Below are 17840 nucleotides of genomic sequence, written 5' to 3'. Positions count from 1 at the left end.
ATATATATATATATATGTGTGTGTGTGTGTGTGTGTGTGTGTGTGTGTGTGTGTGTGTAATGTGTGTGTGTGTATGTAAGCTTATTTGACACACAACCCAAAACTCAACTCTGTGAGGGAGGCAGTACCAGTATTACTATGCCAAATAAAAAAACAAATGAGGAAACAGACCCAGAGATTAGTGGTAAAATAAGAATTTGGACCCTGTGACTTCTAATTCCAAATTAGTCTAGGTTAAAAACAATTTAACTAGCTAAAATATCAGCAAGGATTTAATCATCCAATTAATTTATTAATCTGATATGTATCAAGAGACTTCCATGGGATGGTAGTCTAGGGAAGGGCTCTTAACCTGAGGTCTGTGAACTTTTTAAAGAAAGATTTTGATAACTATTTCCAGATAGGAAGAAAAGAAATAAGTATTTATTAAGTACCTACTATATACTAAGGCACTGTGCTGGTCCTTTCTAAGTATTATCGAATTTGATCCTTACAACCATCCTGGAAGATACATGCTATTACTATCTCCATTTTACAGATGAGGAAATTGAGGCAGACTGAGGTTAAAAGACTTGCCCAAGGTCACACACCTATTAAGTATCTGAGGCCAGACTTGAATTCAGGTTTTCTAGACTCCTCAGAAATCTAGCCATTTCATCACTTAGCTGCCTCTATGCAGTAGATTTCCTTTGCAATCCTATGTATCTTATTTTATGCTTTTAAAAACATTGTTCTAAGAAGGAGGAGCTGTAGGCTTCACCAGTTTGCTAAAGGGATCCATAATAGAAAAAAGTAATGAAGAACCCTGGTCTAGGGGAAAGGACTAGGAAAGGCTAAGAAAAGACCTACCGTTATCCAGTATCCCATTTTCTCCATCTCAGCACACACTTCCCCAAGACAGAAATTCAACTGTCCTATCCTCTATATATACCTCTCAGTCTGTAGGTTCTTATTTTATAATTTTTTATTTTTACCCTTTGAGCCTTTGGGGGGGAGCACCTGTTCCTTTTAACATGATTTCTCGTGGATGAAATACTGGGGACTTGGCACAGCTTGGTTTATGTGCCCACGTGTGCCTAGGAATGTCCTACCGTTGAGCAGAAAGTCAAGCCTTAAAGAGATGAGACTCATTTAAAACATGGGATCCTAGGATCATAAAAAGAGACTTTAGAAATAAGCTACTTCAATCCCCTCACTTTACAGAGAGAATTAGGCTGTATTATTCACAGCTAATAATTTACAGCTAACAAACAGATAATAGTCTAAGGTAGAATTTGAACTCAGATCTTTCTGAGTCCAAGTCTAGTGCTCTAGACATTACATCATGCTTCTCTTTAAAAAAATCATTCTAAACTTAAGTTTGCAACAAAAACAATCAAAATCTATGTACAAAGCAGGGTATAAGATATTACCTCAAACCCTTACCCTTTAACTAGGTAGACTCAAATGAATTAACAACAAGGAAACAAAAAGTTACTTTTGTTGTGTCCTCTTCTAGGCCAGTCAAAGTTTGGCCACAGCTGGATGTGTTTTCTTTCCTTTTCCTTTCTGTTAAAACACATCTATGGTCACCATGGCTACAGTTATGGTTCCACTGATTTTGCAGAGCATCACATTATTTAGGGTTTTCCTTATATAGTTCATAAGATTAGAGTATTAGAGTTAATTAAATTATAAGCTCTTTGAAGGCAGGTACTGCCTTTTGCCTCTTTTTGTATCCTCGGTGCTTACTTAGTCAATAGTAGGCAGTTTAATAAATGTTTATTGATTGATTAATAGTCCACAATGCCAAATACCAGAGGTGTAATCAAAATCATATAAGATTCTATGAAACATCTCTTTGTCCTTGTCCCTTTCTGGCCCTCGTGCTCCTTCCTGTTATGTCCAAAGAGTGAAGATCCCAATTTACTCACAACTCTGACATCATGAAATAAATCAGGTGCTAGCTCTAATCTCCATGGGACTGGGGATTTTGAGCCATGGAGACCTGGGAGTGAGGATTCCCAGTGGGGCAGTGTAGAGGCTGGAAGATACCAAGGAACCAGAACTAGAGACCAATGAGGATTTTGGACTTGGAATTGGGGCTAAGTTATGAATCTAATCACCTTCCCCTCCCCAAAGACTGAAGTAGTACAAGGGACACTATGCCTTCCATGTATTGGAGGAGTATGTTTATATATTTGTTATCATGCACTTTGAAGTAAATACTAATTTGTAAAAATTACTTGGACAGTTAGTAACTAACTAGAATTGGGGTACAGGGGACCCTGACAAAAGGTGGACTGGCTTTCCAGCTCCCTGGTTAGACATTCTGTATAAATGAGAATTGTTCTAGCACATAGGTCATTGAGCTTATCATCACTTATCATCACTGCCACCATCCTGGAAGACTGTGACACATACCACTCCCCTCCTCTGCAGCCCCTTTCCCTTACTCTCTCTCAGCCTCTCAGAAAGGGTGTTGCTTTGGACTTAAAAAAAGAGTATTTAGAGCCAGGCTCTATACTGTATTCTAGGGATACAAAGAAAAGCCAAAAAGAAAAAAGTCTCTGCTTTCAAGGAGTTCACAGGGATTGTCTTTTGGAAATTGCATAGTTCTTTTCATAAACTAAAGCTTCTCCTGAAACAAAGACCTATTTTTAGCCCATTTTTAAGACCAGTATTCTTTCAATGATATTTTATGAATTGAAGCTATAGAATAATATAGTCTCTAAAGAATTAAAATTGAGAATGACTCAAAGGACAGTGGAAAATTACTTGGTAGACCTGAGTTGGCTGCAATTTGATACACATGAAGGAGAAGCAGTTTGACAGATATCAGCGGAAAAAATGTATGCCTGAAGAAAAAGATGAGTCAGTCATGTAATGAGAGTGAGGGGCCATTGATGGATAACCCTAGAACTCCATTGGTCTTTATAACATATGAGATAAATGTGTGTTTAAAGGGCAGCTAGGTAGTGCAGTGGATAGAGCAGGAGTCAGGAGGACCTGAGTTCAAATCTCACCTCAGACACTTGACACTCACTAGCTGCGTGACCTTGGGCAAGTCACAACCCCAACTGCCTCATCCTGGGTCATCTCCAGTCATCCTGATGAATCTGGTCACTGAATTCAGATGGGTCTGAAGGAGAAGTGAGGTTGGTGACCTGCACAGCCCTCCCTCACTCCAAATAAAGTCAAGTGCAAGTCATGTCGTTATTTCTCTGATGGCATGGTCTTCTGCAATAAAGGACAAACACACACATGTGTGTTTATATATATACATACATTTTTACATATACATTTTACATATGCACATACACAATCAAGAAAGAATGAATTTATTGGAGCAAATGTATCAACTTGCCCACTAGATTAAAATGTAATTGGGAAATATTGAGCAAAATAAAGTACAATAACATATAGGTAATGTTACATTTTAAAAGTAATCAGTATGCTCCCCTCAGGGATACTTACATACAAATTAGTGGCCACAGTTTCTATTTTCAGTGAGACATTGGAAAGATAAACAGGCTTCTTATTTACAATTTATAATTCCATTAGATGCCAACCTTGAATTTGGTATTATAGGGTCATGAACTTTTAAGGTCCAAACTTCTCATTTTACCAGTGAACGACCTGAGGCCCATACCTGTCAAGTAATTTGTCCTGAAGGTAGCAAGTAGCAGAGCTAGAATTCAAACCCTGGTCCCAAACTACAAATCCAGACCAACTTTCATAGTACCACACTGGGCTGAAATTCCAGCTTACCACCACTGCAGGCTTTAGTTTTCTCCTCTGTAAAATGGTGGAATTGGACTAGATGCCAAATTCCAGCTCTAAAGTAACATTCTGTGATAATGGATCTTGACTCTAATGAGGATTTTGTTGAGTCATGTCCAACTCTTCCTGAACCCATTTGGGGTTGTCGTGGCAATAATACTGAAATGGTTTGTCATTTCCTTCTCCAGTTCCTTTTATAACTGAAGAACTGAGGCAAACAGGATTAAGTGACTTGCCCAGGGTCACACAGCTAGTAAGTGTCTGAGGCCAGATTTGAAGTCAGGAAGATGAGTCTTCCTCACTCCAGGTCCAGCGCTCTATGCACTGTGCCACCTGGCCACCCCTAATAAGAGGGATTGAACTTTCTGACTCTCAGAGAGACAAGACATAAACTAGACTACCCTAGCGGACTATGTCCATGGAAGGACAGTTCAAGACAGCACCTCATTTATAAAGATATTTGAACCTTCGCTCTTTTACTTACTATTTTGTGATCTTGGACAAGTCACAGCTTTTTGGGTCTCATTTCCTCATTTATTGGAACCGAAAACCTCTAAGGTCCCCTTCTGCTCTAACTCTACAATCCTTTGTTTGGACTTGGGAAAAAGCTGCCCTATATGGAAGAGGGGAGACAGCCTGATCCTTCACTGGGCCCAGAGATCAGTCTTTCCTTCCCCTCACTTTGGGTCTCAGGATTCTGACTCCCTCTACAGGCTCAGATCTGAGTTTTCCCTGTGTTTTGTCTCCTGCGCAGGTGGGGCAAAGCTGACTCAGCTGTGAGTCTGAGTTTCGGCAGTGCGGAGAATATTGCAGAACAGGGGCCCTGATTCATGGCAATAGGGAATTCCCTTTGCCTATGTGTTCATTCCCAGCCTATCCAGTACTTTCAAGGGAGAATGAGCTTCCTCTCCCTGGGCAGAAATGTTAGTCTCTCCAATGCCAAAGGTGTTGCAAGAGAGTGCAGTCCACCGTCACCAATTGCCACTACTAACTCCATTGTCTACAGTTGCAGAAGGGGTGGAAAATAGATTTTTTTGTAGACTCGCATTTTAGGTCTTAATGAGTCTGTGTGAAGGGCTAGGGCAGAGGTGGGGAACCTGGGGCCTAGAGGCCACATGTGGCTTTCTAGGTTCTTCGTTGTGGCCTTTTGACTGAGTCCAAGTTTTACAGAACAAATCCTTTCATTAAGGGGATTTGTTCTGTGAAGTTTGGATTTGGTCAAAGGGACCCACTTGATGACCTACAGGGTCACATGTGGCCTCAAGGCCACAGGCTCCCCAACCCTAGGCTCAGGTACAGTAGAGTTCTAGACTCAGTAAGGCCCAAGTTCAAACCCAACCTCAAAAACTGAGTGACTGGAGAATAGGAAATAATAGCCCCATTTAATTTAATAATGTTTTCAATAAGCAAAGATAAAATCTTTTATTTTACTTAAATGAATAAACATGAAACTAAGGACAAAATAGAAATAATAACAACAGCTACCTTACCAGGTTTCTGTGAAGATCAATTGAGATAATACATGCCAAGTACTTTGAAAACTTTAAAGTAGCTGTATAAGTGTGAACTATGATACTAATAATAGCTAGTGTTTATGTAGCATTTAAATATCTGTATAGCACTTTACAAATATGATCTCATTTGATTCTCATAGCAACTCTGAGAGGTAGGTACTATCATTATCCCCATTTTACAGATTTCCATTTATAAGGTAGAGGCACTTAACCTTTTTGTTTTTTTGTAATGGACTTCTTTGACAATTTGGTGAGAGTGGGAGCCTTCTCAGAATGTTTTTACATAGTTGAAGATTTCAGTTACAGGGTAAGGTCTAATTTTTTTTTCCTTAAATAAGTTCACAAATCCCCTGAAATCCCTCCCAAGATACTTTGGGTACTGTGAACCCCGAGTTAAGAACATTTGTTATAAATGGAAGCTGAGACCGGGCTAGGCTGGTGACTTGTCTCACACCTAAAAACAGAATGTTGAAGTAAGAGGGATGTGTTGTTCAGTCATTTTTCTCAGCTGTGTCTGATTCTCTATATCTCTTGGCAGAAATACTGGAGTGGTTTGTCATTTCCTTCTTCAGCCCATTTTACAGATGAGGAAACTGAGGCAAACAAGATGAAGTAATTAGGATTAGATATAAGAAAGAGCTTTTTGGTTCTTTGGGGAGATTAGGTATGGGAAGGAGGTAAAGGGAACTCTCCTTTTGGAGAAGTTTTCTACTTGATAGAATGAATCTTGAGTCCTGTGATACCTGACCCCAATTCATCCGGCTCCTTTTTTCTAGTATGTGTATTTCTGGCCCCACCCTGAGCATTGCAGGGTGCCAGGGCTGTGTGGGCCTGTGGTGAACAATAACCATATGATGCATTGGCTCCTTTCCCTCCAAGTTCTGTCTTCCAACTTTGCCCCTAGCAAAGTGTCATTCCAGAGAATCTAACGCATCTCCCAAACCCAAAAATAAAGTCTTCAGGACTTGTAGTTGCTGGGGGTTGGAAGTAAGGGTGGGAGGGGGGAAAAGAGATACTAAGGTGAAAAGGCATGCAGCTGTAATTCCTTAACAGAAATATAATTATTTAGCCCCTGGAGTGTGGAGAGATGACATTGTAATGTATTCACAGAAAATTAATAGATCTGGCAGTTTGTGGCATCCTGTAGTAGAAACAACAGTGAAGTTGGAGAAAAGAAGACCTGGGTTCCAATCCTGCCTCAAACACTTTATTAACTGTGTGAACCCAGGCAAGTCACTTAATCTCAGTCAGACTCAGTTTTCTCATCTATAAAATAAAAATAAGAATAACTGCATCACAGAGCTATAGTGAGAATCAAATGAGAATTTATAAAGTGAGCTGCAAACTTTAAATTATTTTTAAAATGCTAGCTATTTTTACTCTGTCCCTTAAACAAGTTGGATAAGTTTCCCCTAAACAGGTTTTGTTTCACACACACACACACACACACACACACACACACACACACACACACACACACACACACCTTATCTGAGTCTATATTGGGATAACAGGAGGAATAGAATAGGTACCAATCCAAAGTCACTTCAAAGTCAGTAATAATCTCCACACATTCTTCAATATGGATCAGTTGCTGTAGTCAGCCTGAAACTAGTTCTATGACCTTGGGGAAAGGTTTCCTTATTTGTAAAATTGGAAAAATAATACTTTTACTAGGTTTGATGTGAAAGCCTTTTGTGAATTCTAAATTGCTGGCCTGAGGTGGGCAGTAATATGCTAGGGAGGCAGCTAAACATAGTAGATCATGTACTAGACCTGGATTCAGGGAGATCTGAGTTCAAATTCTCCCTCCAAACACTTACTAGTTGTGTGACCCTGGGCAAGTCACTTGGTTTCTTTTAGCTTCAGTTTCCTCATCTATAAAACAGGGATAATAATAGTATCATCTTCCTTCCAGTATTGTTGTGAGGAGTAAATGAGATACGTGTAAAGTTTTTTGCAATCCTTAAAATCTATATAAATATTAGTTATTAGAGAACAATTTTCAAAACTAGTCACTAATACACTGCAATTTTACTTCTCACCTCTCTCAATTGGACTCAAACCGCTATCCCCAGGACTTGGTCCTGGACCCCTACTCTTTTCCCTCTATACTATTTCACTGGTTGATCTCTTCAATTATTACCTCCAGGCTTATGATTCTCAAATGTATCCATCCAGCTGTGTATCTTGTAGACATCTGAAACTCAACATGTCCAAAACTAAGCTCATTACCTTTTCCCCCAAAGCAGCCCCCTTCCAAACTTCCTTATTACTGTTGAAGGAAATCACCATCATCCCAGTACCTCAGGCTCACAAGCTTGGTGTCATTCTCAGCTTCTCACTCTCTCTCACTACCCTCCCACCCCTCCATAGCCAATCTGTTGCCAAAGCCTGTCGATTTTACCTTCCTAACGTTATATATAAAATATATATAATATACAGTTTATACACACACATGCATATATATGCTGCTCTGTTTGCCTGCTTCACGTCTCTTCCCGCTCTAGTCCATCTTCTACTCAGCTGTCAAAGTGATCTACCTTAATCAAGATTGTACCCAAGCCCCCCAACGCCCACCTCCATCCATAGGCTTCCTCTCACCTTCAGTATCAAGTATAGAATCCTGTCTGAGGTTCAAAGCCCTTCCTAACCTTCATCCCCTCCCCCCTGCCTTTCAGTTTTCTTATATCTTCCATTCATAACTTCCTTGCTGTTTCTCAAACAGAACACCCCATCTTCATTTTCACTGGCTGTTCTGCCATGCATGGGATATTCTTCCTTCTCATTTCAGCATCTTGGCTTTCCTGTGTTTGTTCCAGGCGCATCTAAAATCCCATCTTCTACAGGAAGCCTATCCTAGCTCCTTTTAATTCTAATGTTTTCCTTCTGTTAATTATTTCCTATTTATCCCCGCACATTGTTTGTACATGGTTATTTGCTTTTGTCTCCCCCATGAGCTCCTCAGATTGTGAGCTCCTCCAGGGCGAGGACTACCTTTTGTCTCTCTTTCTATCCCTAGTGCTTAGCATAGTGTCTGGCACATAGTAAGTACTTATATGTGTTTATTAACTGACTATAAAGTTACTAATAATTTCTTTTAAAAAATTTTTTCAAGTTTTTATGATATTTTATGTATCTTCTGTCACTGTAGTATCCCATACATCACTCCTGTTCCCCCTTCTAGAGATTGATCCCATATGACAGAGCATTTTTTAGAGAGAAAAAAAAGTTAGACCAACTAACTGATAATTTAAAAAGGCCCCAAAAAGTGCAGTGTGTTGCACAATGTGTTGCAATGGGCCTTTCACCTCTGGGTTGGGAGTGTATTCTCCAGTTTCCTCATCTGAGTCCCATTTGATCTTTAGAGTTTTGTTTCACTTACTTTTGGTTTTTTGGTATGTAGTTGTTCTTTTCATTTTCACTGTTGTAGTCATTCTGTATGTTGTTTTCTTGGTCCTGCTTACTTATATTATGCATCAGTTCATGTAGCTTTGCCCTGGGATTTAGCAGTGCTGGATATTCATAGTAAGTTGTTCCAGGCAAAGAACACTTATTTCCTCTCTTATCTATTCTTCCAGCCTAAAGGAAAGAGTGCTGCTGCTCTAGGACTTTGAGCAAGACATGGGGGGGAGAGAAGGGGAGTAGGGAAGGGAACAAGCATTTATTAAGCACTTACTGTATGCTCTATACTGTCATTTAAGGCATTAGGGTCTATTTCTTCACCTGTAAAATTAGAAGATTGGAATGGATGATCTCCAAGTTCACTTCTGATTTTTAAATTGTACTTATTCTGTAGTTGGAATCTTCTGCTTTTAACATCCTCCATCCCCCCCAACCTCCAGCAAATTAGCAGTATGTGCCTAACAAAATAGCAACTTCAGAAGTGAAAGAAAGGAGTTATTGGATGTGTTTTGGGAAAATAGAATGGGGGGTGGTAGCAGTGGCAAGGTACCCTCTCTTCTCTCTGCAGATTAGATTCTGAGGCCCAAGTTAGTTTTAAAGCCTTTTGAATAATTCTGAAAATCAAGTATAGATGTCTTAATCATGTCTGACTCTTTGTAATCCCATTTGGGTTTTTCTTGGGAAAGATAAAAGTGTGAATTGCCATTTCCTTTTCTAGCTCATTTAACAAAAGAGGAAATAGGCAAACAGCATTAAGTGACTTGCTCAGAATCAGTAAGTGTCTGAGGCCAGATTTGAACTCATGAAGATGTCTTCCTGGTTCTAAGCCCAATGTTCTATCCATCGTGCTACCTGGCTGCCCTGTGTGTGTGTGTGTGTGTGTGTGTGTGTGTGTGTGTGTGTGTGTGTGTGTGTGATTTATTCAGAATGAGTATTAGGTAGTTTTGGGGAGGGAGTATACTGGCATCTGAGTTTAGCAGTAAAAGGTCCGTGTAGAAGGTGACCTTTGAGCTAATTCTTGAATAAAACCAGAGATTAAAAGACTCAGAGGTGGGAATAAAGTATTTTTCAAGTCTGAGGGAGAAGAAATACAGAAGCATGGATGAGCAGTGAAGTGTCACGGGCGTAAGAACTCTCATTCCCAAGAATCAATAACTTGCCAGATCTTGTCAATTCCATCTCTCCAACATCTCTGGCATCTGCTAATCAGGTATGGAGTAAAGGGCAGGAAAGGACAGTTTGAATGGGGCCCTTTGACAGTTAGACCCTTATAAATAGTTCCCTCCCAGTCTTCCCACAACCACGCCCCTCACCACCATGGGAACTTTCTCTTTCTTAAGGTTAGCTGTTATTTCCAACCACACCTAATTTTTCTTTGGGGGGAGGGAGAATCCAACATTTATTAATGCAACATGTATTAATTAAGGGCACACTGTTTGCCAGGTGCTGTGGAAGATGCTAAGGTTTCTGACTTCAATAAATAAAGAGTTGCAGCCAGAAGACCTGAGTTCAAAATCTGCCTCCTGACACTTCTGGCTGTGTGACTTTGGGTAGATTCCTTCACTTTTGTGAGTGTTAGATTTCTCAGGAGTGAAAAGAGAAAAATAATATCTACACTATTTATTTTGTAGATCTGTTGTGAGGATACAATGAAATAATGGATATGAAAGCTAATTATAAAGCTTTATCATTATTAGAGGAGATAAAAATAGGTAGGCAAACAACCATAATTCACAGTAGACTGATAAGGGCTTTGGAGAGGTACAAAGTGCTGAGGAGGAACTTAAGGAAAGAGAAATCTTTTCCAAAAGCCTCCTGGGAAGGCTTTTGGGAGAAGGTGGTGCCTCCAATTTTAAACAAATTTCAGATTTCAACAGGCAAAAATGGGGAAGAGTGGGACAGTGCATTCCAAGTATAGGGGATTGTACCCAAAAAAATGAAAGCAGAGAAGCAAGAGGAAGCAAACTCTTCTAACTTTAAAAAAGAAAAGATTATTCATTTTAGGTCAATTCTAATATGTTTGGAGAGTTAGCTGGGAACCCATTTGAATGGTTGAGGAAGGTATCAGGGAGACTTAACAATCAGGCTGAAGGGAAGGGAATGTTTATTATAATATATATAAATATTTATTTTTATTTTTTTAAGTAGAACAACCAAGTTTTTTTAATGCATTGTCTACATTGTACAACAATATGAAATAATAACATTTCTACTTGAGAAAACAAAGATATCATGAAATGAGTAGCTTTAAAAGGACACATTCTTAGATTTTTATACAAAAAAAATGTAAAAAGCAGTCAGAGCCTTTTACCTTGTGTAGCGGATTTCAGATTTGAAATCAAAACCCATTGGCTCAAATCCTGGTTGGTGTGCTGAATGGTTCTGACCTCATTAACTTCTATTGGTATAATTACTCTGTCTATTCAGATGCCTCAGAGAGCTATGTATTCAGCTATTATCTAGAGCCCTGATCATACTTCCCTGATTCTTAAATAACAGAATATAATAAATAGATTCTAATAATAATATAATTAATGCTTACTAAACATTTAAAATTAGATGTATATAACCACTGCAAAATCAACATGTTCAAAACATATTTTTTCCCACCAAACCCATCCCTCTTCTAAAATTCCCTATTTTTGTCCAAGATATTGCCATCCTTTTGGTCACACAGGTTCTCCACCTCAGAATTAGCCTTAATTCCTCACTCTGGGATAAGTATTTATACACTTACAAATAGTATCTCATTTGATCCTCACAGCAGCCCTTTGAGGTGGGTACTATTACTATTCCCATTTTACAGATGAGGAAACTGAGGCAAACAGAGATTGAAAGTGACTTGCCCAGGTTTGAATAGCTAATAAGCATCTGAGGCTAGGTTTAATCTCCAGTCTTCTTGGCTCCAGGTTGAGTACTCTATCCACTGCACCATCTAGACTAATGAGCTTTGCGTTGATTTCATAGGGAGTGAGAAACTACAGGAGGTATTTAAAGAGAGAAAGTAGGCATAAGGAACATTGAATCTAACAGAACAGAATGGATTGTAGGATGGAGTCACTGGGCATGGGAAAACCAGTTAGAAGTTTGAGAAAATGAGGGTCTGAACAAGGATCTGTAGGAAAGAAAAGGAAAAAAAGGGTAAAGTGGAGATGTCACATATTGTTTTGCAAAACAAAAGTAAGTGATGGGCAAAGAAGAATGTTATGAAATCACATTAATCAGAATCTTAGAACTAGATGATCTTTGTTGTATCACAAATAAAGAAGTGAGCCCAGAGTCTGTGAATTACTCACAATAGTAGCTATACTTATATCATGCTTTAATGAATAATTATACCAAAATATACTAATGGGGGAAGGGGAGGAACAGAGAAGTAGAGTACTGTAGGAAAAGTCAGGATTCATAGGATTTTAGCCCTACCTTGACTATCTAGATATATGACCTTGGACAAATCACTTGCTTTCTCTGGACCTTACTTTCCTCATCTGTAAAATGAGTCAGGCTAGATAATCATTAAGTTCCTTTTCAGCCCTAACATTTTGAGTCTATGTTTATCTCTTACAGTGACAGGAGTCTTTGAGAGAATTAGACGGGGGAGGATGATTGGGTGCGTAGGGATGTCCAGGAGCAGACAAGATAGGGAAGTTATAAAGGAGAAAGGGGAATGATGAGCAAGGGAACATGAATTTATTAAGCACCTACTATGTGCCGGACATTATTCTAAGCACTTTATAAAGATGATCTCATTTAAGCTCAGCTGAGCCCTCATAACTCAGCTGGTAGAGCACAGAGATGGGAAATCATTTGTGATTGGCAGAGTGGAAGGAAAAGGAAAGTCTGTCCCTTAAACCCTTTCCTTCAGTCTCTCCTTCCTTTCAAGTCTCTACTGAAGTCCTGTTTTCTATAAGGAGCCTTTTGAAATCCTTATCGTTGTGCCTTTCCTCTGAGACTTCCCCCACATTTAATCTATATAGATATTCATACATCATCCCTTGAATCATTTCCTCTGTTAGACTGTGAGTTATTTGAGAGTATGGAAATGTATTTAGCTGGAAAGGACCTCATAGTCTGTGTTAGTCCAACCCCTTCATTTCACAGATAAGGAAACAGAAGCCTACAAGGTTAAATGACTTGCCTAAAGTTACATAGGTAGTAAATAAAAGTCTAGGTCCATCAGACTCCTATTTTTTCCAATGGACCCTTCTGCCAAGCCTTAGCAGGGTTAGGAATTCGCCTTTCTGGGTGCACACAGCAGCATCACTTGGACCCTCTGGTGTCCACCAAGGAAATCTGAACCTCTCCTACCTGGGAAATGCTTGACTGTCACTCCCAGTTCCTCAGGAACCCTAGGATATGTCTAGATTCTTGCTCAGCTGTTTTTAAAACATCCTCAAGAGAGATGGAGTAAGTGAACCTGGCTTCTGGATAAACAGAGGTGAAAGCAATCAGGCTTCTAGGAAAGTAACCTGGCCTTAAATAAACACATAAAACACTAGTTCTGAAGAGGGTATGGCCAGTGGAGACTAGAGCTTAGTTTAAGTAAAGTGAGGGGAAGGGGAACAGTAATCCCAGGGTTTCTGATAAATCAATGGCAAATTCTTTTTACACCCCATCAACTGATCAATTGAAAATATGGTAAAAAAAAAAAAAAAGTTTCAGTGGACCACTATTATCATGTAAACACAAATGTTATAAAATGAAAATGTCTGGATGTGTTAATGTGTAATTTTATTTGTGACCTTGGGAAAGTCCCTTTTCCTCTCCAAGCCTATTTCTTTATTTGTACAATGGAAATAACAATAAATAATATTCACATGATCAACTTATCTGAGGGTTGTTTCCAGGAAAGCAAACCTTAGAGCTCTGCATAATGCAGGTTATTATTTGGATATGGGATCATCTAATTTAATCCCTTCATTTTCCATTACCTTTATTTTGTATATCCAGATCCTAGTGGATGGAGAACTGGCCTCAGTCAGGAAGAATCCCAAGTTCATAGATTTAGATCAGGAAGTGATCTCAGAGTCATCAATTCCAACTCTCTCATTTTAGAGATGTGGAAAGTGAGGCACAAAGCGATTAAATGAATTGTTGATTCAAGCCTTGCCTGGAACAACTAATTGCCATGGACAAGTTACCTAATTTCTCACTGTCCACAGGCAAACCCCTCCCCGCCCCTCGCAAGTTATCCATTGCAGAACTGGTGCTGATCTGCATTGGTAGAGAGAGTTTTCTCTCCTTGGAAACTAGTTATCAACTCCTCTTTGGGTAATAATAACAATAGCTCACATCTATGTAGTGGTTTAAGGTTTGAAAAGTGCTTTACAAATGTCATTTCATTTTGCCCTCACAACAACCCTTGGAAATAGATGCTATTATTATCCCCCATTCACAGATGAAGTCAATGAAGCAGGCAGTGAATGAGCAATCCAGATGAAAAGGGCGAAGAGGAAAAACCTCTGGCACCTTTCTTCTCCCATAATGGTTTGAATAGAAAATTGTTCTTTTCGATAATATTCTCTTCTGTAACACTTTCAGTTTTTTACAGGTTCCATTTGATCAATTCCAGTTCTATCGCTAATTAAATGCCTATTAGATGCCAAATACTCTCAGCTAGGTGGTATAGATACAAAAATAAAAACATTAGAGTCCATGCCCTCAAAGGTGCTAAAATGCCATTGGAGAAAGGAAGAACATTCACATACACAAAAAGTGGATAAAGAGAATTGGGTGGGGAGAGTTCACTAACAATTTGGGACTGAGGGTGGATGGAGCTAGGTGGCTTAGTGGATAGAGTACTAGACCTGAAGTGAGGAAAGATCTGAGTTCAGATCCACCCTGAGGCCACACACTAATAATGTGACCATAGGCAGCTCCCTTAGCCTCTGCCTGCTTCAGTAACTTCATCTGTGAACAGGGCATAAGAATAGCATCTATCTCCAAGGGCTGTTGTGAGGGCAAAGTGAAATAACATTTGTAAAGCACTTTTCAAATCTTAAGCCACTACATAGATGTGAGCTATTATTATTATTACCCAGAGAGGAATTGATAACTAAATTGAACCTCAAGGAAGGCAAGGAATGAATTTGAGTCCAACTCCATTTCTAAAAATTCATTTTCTGTATTTTAAAAGGTCCCTAATATTATGAGGTAAGACACTGTCTACATTCAGAGAAAGAGCTGATAAGTAGAAGTATGTATAGAAAGATTTTACACACACACACACACACACACACACACACACACACACACACACTTGTGTGTAATGGTAGCCATCTGGGCACAGGAGGAATAGAAAAAGAAATTTACAAGTTAACTTTCTTATACGTTTGAAAGAAACAGTAAGGTGTACACAATAGATTTGCAGTTTCATGTGCAGTCATCTTTTATTATACTTTGTTATGGAAATCCGTTTTATTCAATAAATAGAAAATAAGATAAATTTTTAAAAGGTCCACAGTTCTCAGGATACTGGGTAGAAATTTGAAAGGCTAGAGGCTAAGAGTTAAGAAAATGGAGGACAAATAGGCATTGAGAAGGGACTAAGTAAGAAGGGTTGGAAGAGCCTCAGGCTTAGAAGTGATATCCAAGTAAGGCTCAGTCTTGGGATGTATCTGCATGTTATTGTGCCCTGGGAATAGGATGGAGATGACAAAGGTCCACAGTCCTTTGACTCTGGGCTCAGTAATTGAGTTGTGGGAGCACAGGAGAGAGCTGAGACGCTCACTTAGCAGCAAGGTGGGGAGGCCCCAGAGTTTCACTTGGGCTCAGATCAGGCCTTACCACCTCCTAGTTACTATTCAAGGCTGTGGCAAGTACCAGCTCGCCTCCTCTGCCTGTCAGGGAAACTGTTCACTTTTCTTGCTCAGGTCTGGACTAGCTGGGCTTCCATCCTGCAACCCAGATTCTATTGCCTTGTCAGGGAGCTATTTTGGGGTTGGTGACAGTTTGGCTCAGAGTTTCATTGCTAAAGGGTTTCTGTCCTTGGCAGCCTAGATGACTGGAGTCTGTGGGCATAGAGATTTACTATAGCTTTAGTGAGTTATAGAAGGGCAGGGGATAGGGCAGAGCGAACCATGAGTGAAGGGGAGACCCCAGGAAGAGAGAAAAAAGGGAGAATGAAAGAACAGGTAAATTTCACTTCTCCTAGGGCACTTTCACCCAAATAGCCCCAGATAAGCCTTTGCTTTTAGGAAGGCTTTGATGGATGTGCTCAGTTATCCATATCTTCTGCATACTGACCTCCAGGACAGCTGACTTCAGGTTGTCTTGGAGGCTGGTGCTCAGGGATTGAAGGCCAAAGAACTCAAATAGTTTGGCCTCATGAGGGAAGGGGATAATGGACATTTACCTTTGACAATATCTGCTCAAGTGTTGTGTGGGAGGGAAGGAACATTGGAAGGTCTATCACTAGGTGGAAAAACTGAGACCCAGAGATTTTGCAGTCAAAAACCCTGGGTTTTAATTCCAAGTCTGCTATGTGACCTCAGGCAAAGTACTTTTCCTCTCTGACCTTCAATTTCCTCATCTGTACAAATGAGAAGAATGATCTCTAGATCTCTAAGGTGACCACTCAAATCCCTTCCAAGTCTAAATCTGATGTTCTCAGGAAATTGCCCAAGGTTGCAAGCAAGAAGTTATTGAAGTAGCCCTGGAACTGAGACCTCCAAGACTCAGGGAAAGCAAAAGTTAGCAGGGTCTGTCCAAGGGCATTATGACCTCTTTCATAGAGACCAGACAATAGGAATTGTTTGGGCTAAGTCCCTGGGTACCAGTCTTCCAGGCAGCCCCCAGGGCTCCAGCCCACACAGTAGGTAGGGCACCTCTGGTTTCAGTTCTCAAACTCCAGAGACTTTCATGTCAAAGGTTAATATTCCATCCCAGAAGTCCTTTTGAAGATGAAAAGCAGTACTGAGGAGTGTTCTGCTCTGGTACAGTAATTACCATCATTAAAGGTAATTTCACACACAGGGTTAGTAGAAAACTGGGGAACTTTGGCCTCCCCATAGATTGTGTCTCACCTTGGGAATCTGGTCTTAGAATCACTGAATTTCTTTCCAGAACTTGAAGATGGCTATTACTTCCTCCCCACCATCTCCCCAGCCCCTATCCAGTTTTCTCTTCTCCATGCTAGCTATCACCAGATCCTCCAAACAATATTCTTGTAACATGAAATGGACACTTTGTCCATCCTAGGTAACCTCTGGTGAACATGATCCAGCTTATCAATGTCCTTTCTGTAATGAGGGGCCAAAGGGGTAAATCCTTTCCAAGTCTATTAGAGGTAGGGCTTCCATCCTTCATTTACATTAGGAAGCAATCATTGGACTAATCCAATCAGCAACCATTTACTAAACCCCTACTATGTGCCAGGTACTATCTAGAGCACTGGGGATAAAAAGATGAAACAAAAAAGTCATTACCCACAAGGAGCTTACATTACATTAGGGGAAAATATATACACAGAAACTGAATACAAAATATGGACTAAGTACAAGGCATGCTGTCTCTTCCCCAATTAGGCTGAGTTCCTTAAGAGCAGAGACTCTCATTTACCTTTCTGTGTAACCCTCGTGCTCAGTACAGTGCCTGGCACATAGTGCCTAGTAAATGCTTTTTGACTTGACTAATTAAGTGAAAGCACTAACCTAGTGCTGCTGGAGATAGCCCTGAGACTGAGCTTCAAAGGAAGCTCTGGATTCTAAAAGGTGAGGTGAGGACTGCATTCTGGGCTCAGAGACCAGCCTGTGCAAAGACATGAAGGGAGAAAAGTTGGCCAGATGGTCCAGAACGGAGAATTCATGAAGTACAGAGATATGCAATAAGCCTGGATAGGTAGACTGAAGTCTGATTGTGAAAGACTAAAAAAATCAAACAGAAGTTTGTGGTTTTTAATCTGAGAGGGAAAGAGGAGCCATTGGAGGGCCTTGAGCAGAGGAGTGATATGGTCAGATCTATGTGGAGTGAACATGCACTGGCCTCACTTTCCCAGAGCTAGGCAGCTATACTTCCCTCTCAGGGTTCCAGGGGTGCCCCAGAGGGTTAGGGTTTCTTTCTCCACTGCCATTAGCTCAAGCCCCTACAAATTGTGTGCTCTCAACTCTTGGTCAGCAGTAAGTACTACTGCACTTCTATTTAACCAATCAATATCAATTA

The sequence above is a fragment of the Notamacropus eugenii genome, chromosome 2, assembly GCF_028372415.1.
Source record: "Notamacropus eugenii isolate mMacEug1 chromosome 2, mMacEug1.pri_v2, whole genome shotgun sequence".
NCBI lineage: Eukaryota > Metazoa > Chordata > Mammalia > Diprotodontia > Macropodidae > Notamacropus > Notamacropus eugenii.
This window is presented reverse-complemented; position numbering follows the sequence as displayed.